Source organism: Siphateles boraxobius, unplaced genomic scaffold (assembly GCF_051911475.1).
Source record: "Siphateles boraxobius isolate OS27281-9 unplaced genomic scaffold, OSU_SipBor_1 86, whole genome shotgun sequence".
Taxonomy (NCBI): Eukaryota; Metazoa; Chordata; class Actinopteri; order Cypriniformes; family Leuciscidae; genus Siphateles; species Siphateles boraxobius.
The window spans coordinates 9,037,501-9,045,000 of record NW_027509215.1 but is presented as its reverse complement, the minus strand read 5'-3'; the positions used below and the strand labels follow the sequence as shown (position 1 = coordinate 9,045,000).

The following is a 7,500-nucleotide window of genomic DNA, read 5'->3' as shown; positions in this document are numbered from 1 at the left end:
GAAAACATTTATTTTTAGATATTGGAGTAAGTGGCCTTGGGAGAATCATGCTCGGTACACACTCGGAGTAAATGAAAGCAGACTCGAGCTCGATTTTGCATGCTATTTTGTTCTGAAATGTATTCGGTTGTAATGCATAACGCAGTGCAGCGCATGCCGTATTTTAAACACGTATGCAGAAGCAAACACATTTCATGCTTAATGTGCACCTATGCTATTTTAAAGGTTCCTAATTTTGTTTTTGAGTCTCCTACAAGTCATTGCAGCATCAGCTCTTTTCTCTCAGTGTCTGTAACGGTTTGATCAAGAATCAGTCTCTCTAAATCCCGCCTTTACGAAAGCCTGCTCTGCTCTGATTGGTCAAATGGCCCAGTCTGTTGTGATTGGTCGACGGCTTACAGCACGTGTCGGAAACGAAACGCTGATTGCCACATCTGAATTTCAGCTCTTCTTGATACACAGTGATTCGAACAGTAACGATGGCATCGGTTTTAGTAGACGCTGTTCACTGGCAGCCAATGAGGACCATCGTTTGGCATTATGCAAATTTGTTACAAATAGTGTTGTTTTTGGCGGCCTGTTTTAATTTTAGTTTTAGTCTAGTCTTTGTGTCATGTCATTTGAGTTTTTATTAGTTTTAGTCACGTTCATACTCTTTTTACTTTAGTCAAGTTTCAGTCGACTAAAAGTCTGAGCATTTCAGTCAGAATTTTAGTCAGAATTATTCATGACTATTTTCGTCTAGTTTTAGTCGATGAAAACTGATGACATCTATGAAAATTGTCTTTTAGTCTCTTTTTCGTAACGCAATTCTATTTAACCCAGTCAATATAGTATAAGTAGCTAGTAGTATAGACGAAACCAAAATTTTCTTTTACCCAACCCCATTTCAAACAAGGTTATCTTTTTATATTACTGTCACCTTATAGACTCAAGAATAAATCCGTTCCAGACAAGGAAGACGCTCTGATTTGAATTAACAACATATTTATTTTAAGGTTCGTGGTGTTTTTTCCTGTGATTTTGTGGCCGCATTTTCCGTTTTCTTTTCCACTTCTATGTAATGAACGTTTTTCCAAATGTCTCTTCTTTTTCTCCCAAAGACGAACCACGGCTGGCCGGCAAACTCTTTCTCTGTGTCAGACTTAACTTTGTTGTCGTTAATGCTAACTCACCGCAGCTGTGTCTTGTAAATAACGGCGCGAGTGGGGCTTGAGGAAGTGACGTGAGACACAGGACACAGAAATACTGAAAAATAAAAATAATAACGCGACTAAACGAGACGAAATAACATTATAACGTCTCGTCTCATTTTGGTCAACGAAAATGAAGAGACATTTTATCATAGTTTTTATTTTGTAAACCACATTTAGTCTTGTTTTTATTCGTCAACAATATTGCATTATTCATTTAATTATAGTCATCGTCACCTGACCAGCATTTACGTTGCGTCTCGTCTTTTTTTCGTCACATGATAAAGGTTCGTTGACGACGATATTTAGTCATAATTTTCGTTGACGAAAGCAACACTATTACTAACCTACGCAAGTAAAACTGGAATTACTGACGACTCGTTTCAGCAGTTCAGAATCACTTCTTTCTTTGAGGAGACGATAACTCACTTTATCTGCACTTTAATCTCTGAAACTTTGCAGATCTTTTATAAGGTGCATTTAAATGTGTGTTCGAAACCTTTCCTTCTAATGCAGTGCAATGCATTGGCCAAGCGTTCTCCTCTGTGTTTACAAATGTTTGCTGTCTGTGAACAGGACGAGCTAATCCAGCTTCAACTTTGAGCGACATCAATTTGTTTATAGAGATCAATGTCTGTGCTGTAAATTTACAGACATGACAGTGTGCATTATAAGATGTCTTGCCGAAAATGAGAGTGAAACCCCTGTTTCTTTTCAATGAAGAGATCGGTCTTGTCATCTAGAGAAAAATTTATGCCGACATGTTTGAGAAAGCCAAATAAATGCTCTATCAACATCGAGACATGATCCGTCGTTGTTACAAAAGCAAACACGAGTGTGTGTGTGTGTGTGTGTGTGTGTGTGTGTGTGTGTGTGTGTGTGTGTGTGTGTGTGTGCATACAGGATACATGTGCAGAAACGTGTAGAATCTATTTCTCACACCTGCTGGTTTCTGTTTTGATGAAAAGTTGGGTTGTTGGTAACAGCAGCTTAACGCTGGCGAGACGCTGGGCTTCGTGGCCGGCGCTCAGATCCTGCTGCGACTTGCAGATCGTGTCTTACTCACTCGCAGACTCACGTGTGTGTCGAGGGCCTGCACACACACACACACACACAGCACGGAGTCATTGTTTCAGATTCATCAATGTGTGTGTTTACCAAAGGCACAATAAAGCAATTAGCACATGGCCGGACGGCACGGTTCACGTGAGAGAGAACAACAGGTGACCTGCACACACACACACACACACACAATTTAAACCTCAGTCTATTCTGTTCTTACATGCATCTTAAGTCAACTGAGATAGATGAAAGTCTCTTCACACCAAACAAAATGGTTTTGTTTTTTCGCTGAAAATATGAAATGACATTGTTTAAGAAAAAGGTATACTAGTAATTCAATACAGATTTATAAACTATGGTATGATCATGTTTTTTTTTAACCGTTTACCATGTACGTTTTTGTACACGGTACCATGGTAATACCATGTCGTGGACATTTACCATGTTAATTTGTACACAGTACTTTGGTAATACCATATTTTTGGACATTTACTATGGTATTTTAGAGGTAGAATAATGGTAGTAATATGATTTTTTTATAATTTACCATGGTAATACCATATTTTTGGACATTTACTATGGTATATTGGATGTAGTATAATGGTAATATGTTTTTTTATCATTTACTATGGTTATTCTGTACATGGTACCATGGTAAAACCATATTTTTGGACATGTATTATTGTATTTTGGATTTAGTATAATGGTAATAAAGTTTTTTTTATAATCTACCATTATATGTTCTACATGGTACCATGGTTACACCAAATTTTTGGACATTTACTGTGGTATTTTGAACCTATAATGGTATTAATATGTTTTTTATAATTTACTGTGGTATTTTGTATGTGGTACCATGTTTTTTAAATAATTTACCATGGTAATGGCATTATTTAGTTTTTTACATGTTTACATGTTGCTATAGTTATTTTTAAAAGCAATGTACCATGGGACTTTAGTATTATTTATAAAATATTATTTATTAATATTTTGAATTAACTTTTATTTTTTATATTTTCAGTTTTCATTTTAGTTTACGTTTTAGTAATTTTTTAATGTGCTTTCGTCATTCTTATGAGTTTTTAAAATTATTTATTTTTAGCTTTAATATACTTTTATTTTATTTCAGTTTTAACTTTTAGTATTTAAACTTATCTTAATTCAATTAGTTGCCAAGGCAGCAATTGTAATTTTAATTTGAGTTTTTTAAATTTAAGTTATTCATTTAATATTTATATTGTATTTTATTTCAGATATATTTCAATTAACGAATTTTTTTTTTTTTTAATTTTAGTTTAATAACTGCACTGCAATTAAGAAGTAAGACTAAGAGACACACTTGATTGATACTTATATGATCTCTGTACGTGTGCATATGGGATATTCCTTTAATGCCCTGGCTGGCTCTGTGCAGAATGAACATCACCTCATCTAGTGTTCACGGTCACCCTCACAAATGTGAACTAACCAAAACTACGTCACAAAGTGCAATGCAACTCGACCGCAGTTCAGAGTTAAAAGCGTGTTTAGTGCGCTCTCGGTGTATTCTGGCATGGGCTCGCAGCATTTATGGAGAATAAAGTAGACTGTCTGAAATAAGTAAACATGTAATTAGCTCTTTTAAAAAACAAGACGGACTTGTACAGTCACAGCTGCTTCTGACAGCAGTAAAGCTCGATGCACAGCAGTATCAGTTATAATGCAGCACATCTGATAAACACCAGAACTTTATGACCGAGAAATCCTGTTAAATGAGTGAGAGTCAGAAGGCCACAGCATGCGTCACTCACAAGTGTGTTTTACATTAGGCCAGAAACACAAAGTAAATGCACCTCTCACACACACAAAGTGGACGGACAAATTATAAAAATGTGTGAACGTGGTTCGTCAGATCAAGTGTCTATTTCTCAAAAACGGATGAAGATTTTCTCTGCTCTAATATTCACTTTATTAAAGCCTCAAGGTCTTTGAATCACTGCAAAAATTATTTTCTTACTCTGTATTATCGTCTTGTTTCATAGTAAAGTATCTATACATGTTTAAATCAAGAGATTATAAGCGACCCAAGATATTATAGTTTTGTTTTCGCCAAAAATGCATAAAAATGTGAGTTTTTGCTTAAAGCAAGCAAGAAAAAAAGCAAGAAAAATAAACTTGTTTTCCCTCTGAATTAAGTTTATTTTTCTTATGGCAGGTGTTTTTCCTAAATTGATCAATTCTTCAGACAACAAGGCTTAATATCTTAAGTAATTTTGTTTCTGAAGTAAATATATCTTTTGATTTAAGAATTTTTAGATATTTTTACTGAAAAACAAAACAAAAATACCAAGTACTGTAAAAATCAACTGATCATTAATGACAACATGTGTTTTTACACAACTTATCAAAATAAGTTAAGCAATTTTAAAATCTTTGTACAAGTTATGCAAGATTCAATTAATTTTTAAGTCATTTTAATGTAATTTAAATTGAAATGAACAAGGCATCAATTTATTTTACATTTGCAGTGAATCAGATGGTGTTTTGTTGATTTTAGAGAATGCTAATAAATGCCACTTGCTTTAACGTTTTTTTTTTTTTTTTTAATCTAATGCATTGGCATTCAGGCATTTTTTAGTGTTTGAATGATTAGTAATTTATGACTGTTTATTCTAAATCAAATCCCTGTGCTTAACCAAAAGTTATAACAAAACATTTTCAATCTAATCCATGCACAAAAGAGTAAAGAAGAGTAATCTCTGTTTGTGACATCACAATAGTTCTGTTATCTTTATGGTCACATGCACATATTTTAAAACACAATGAGTGGACATGTTTTCTGTTTTGCTAAAAATATCCATGCTTTAGTGATGTATATGTGTGATAAGTGTGTTGTCATACAGTGAATCACTGCCTTCCTCACATTTCTGAAGAGATTCTAATCAGACTTTCTCTGCGTTCCCACGTTCAGAAAGCGTTGCCTGGCGTGTTTTTCTTTTTCAGAGTTGTCAGGTAAGTCTGTCACATGCTACTGAATAATCGGTGTCTGTCAACACTAACCGCTGCCGTACATGTGTTTTTTGTCTTCAGATGAAAACCAGGGATTCTGCATTCCTTCAGTGTCTCTGAAGAGCTTCAGTTCGGATGGATCTCTGTTTGTTATGTGACTGATAATCACAAATAAAATCTCTTCTATATTTCAGCTGTTTCTCCTATACAGCAATGAGACTGAAGTGCCCCTATTATTTGAAATGCTCATATATCAGGTTTACATGCATCCAAGGTCAAAACACACTTTAATCTTCTAATAATATCAATTGCAGCATCAGCTCTTTTCTCACAGTGTCTGAAACAGTTCAATCAAGGATTCAGTCTTTCTAAACCCTGCATTTCTGAGAGTTTACTCTGCTCTGATTGGTCAGATGGCCCAGTCTGCTGTGATTGGTCTACTCTGCTCTGATTGGTCAGATGGCCCAGTCTGCTGTGATTGGTCTACTCTGCTCTGATTGGTCAGATGGCCCAGTCTGCTGTGATTGGTCTACTCTGCTGTGATTGGTCAGATGGCCCAGTCTGTTGTGATTGGTCTACTCTGCTCTGATTGGTCAGATGGCCCAGTCTGCTGTGATTGATCTACTCTGCTCTGATTGGTCAGATGGCCCAGTCTGCTGTGATAGGTCGACTCTGCTTTGATTGGTCAGATGGCCCAGTCTGTAGTGATTGGTCTACTCTGCTCTGATTGGTCAGATGGCCCAGTCTGCTGTGATAGGTCGACTCTGCTTTGATTGGTCAGATGGCCCAGTCTGTAGTGATTGGTCTACTCTGCTCTGATTGGTCAGATGGCCCAGTCTGCTGTGATAGGTCGACTCTGCTCTGATTGGTCAGATGGCCCAGTCTGCTGTGATAGGTCGACTCTGCTTTGATTGGTCAGATGGCCCAGTCTGCTGTGATTGGTCTACTCTGCTGTGATTGGTCAGATGGCCCAGTCTGCTGTGATTGATCTACTCTGCTCTGATTGGTCAGATGGCCCAGTCTGCTGTGATTGGTCTACTCTGCTGTGATTGGTCAGATGGCCCAGACTGCTGTGATTGGTCTACTCTGCTCTGATTGGTCAGATGGCCCAGTCTGTTGTGATTGGTCTACTCTGCTCTGATTGGTCAGATGGCCCAGTCTGTTGTGATTGGTCTACTCTGCTGTGATTGGTCAGATGGCCCAGTCTGCTGTGATTGGTCTACTCTGCTGTGATTGGTCAGATGGCCCAGTCTGCTGTGATTGATCTACTCTGCTCTGATTGGTCAGATGGCCCAGTCTGCTGTGATTGGTCTACTCTGCTGTGATTGGTCAGATGGCCCAGACTGCTGTGATTGGTCTACTCTGCTCTGATTGGTCAGATGGCCCAGTCTGTTGTGATTGGTCTACTCTGCTCTGATTGGTCAGATGGCCCAGTCTGTTGTGATTGGTCTACTCTGCTGTGATTGGTCAGATGGCCCAGTCTGCTGTGATTGGTCTACTCTGCTCTGATTGGTCAGATGGCCCAGTCTGTTGTGATTGGTCTACTCTGCTCTGATTGGTCAGATGGCCCAGTCTGTTGTGATTGGTCTACTCTGCTGTGATTGGTCAGATGGCCCAGTCTGCTGTGATTGGTCTACTCTGCTGTGATTGGTCAGATGGCCCAGTCTGTAGTGATTGGTCTACTCTGCTGTGATTGGTCAGATGGCCCAGTCTGCTGTGATAGGTCGACTCTGCTTTGATTGGTCAGATGGCCCAGTCTGTAGTGATTGGTCTACTCTGCTGTGATTGGTCAGATGGCCCAGACTGCTGTGATTGGTCTACTCTGCTCTGATTGGTCAGATGGCCCAGTCTGCTGTGATTGGTCTACTCTGCTCTGATTGGTCAGATGGCCCAGTCTGCTGTGATTGGTCTACTCTGCTCTGATTGGTCAGATGGCCCAGTCTGTTGTGATTGGTCTACTCTGCTCTGATTGGTCAGATGGCCCAGTCTGTTGTGATTGGTCTACTCTGCTGTGATTGGTCAGATGGCCCAGTCTGCTGTGATTGGTCTACTCTGCTGTGATTGGTCAGATGGCCCAGTCTGTAGTGATTGGTCTACTCTGCTGTGATTGGTCAGATGGCCCAGTCTGCTGTGATAGGTCGACTCTGCTTTGATTGGTCAGATGGCCCAGTCTGTAGTGATTGGTCTACTCTGCTGTGATTGGTCAGATGGCCCAGACTGCTGTGATTGGTCTACTCTGCTCTGATTGGTCAGATGG

At 38.8% G+C, this 7,500-nt stretch overlaps 1 long non-coding RNA gene across 1 annotated transcript in view; it reads left to right on the top strand.

The window, feature by feature from the left end:
• Positions 1-7,500, top strand: part of LOC143731373 (uncharacterized) — a 315,959-nt gene that overhangs the window by 219,820 nt on the left and 88,639 nt on the right. The window lies entirely within an intron of this gene.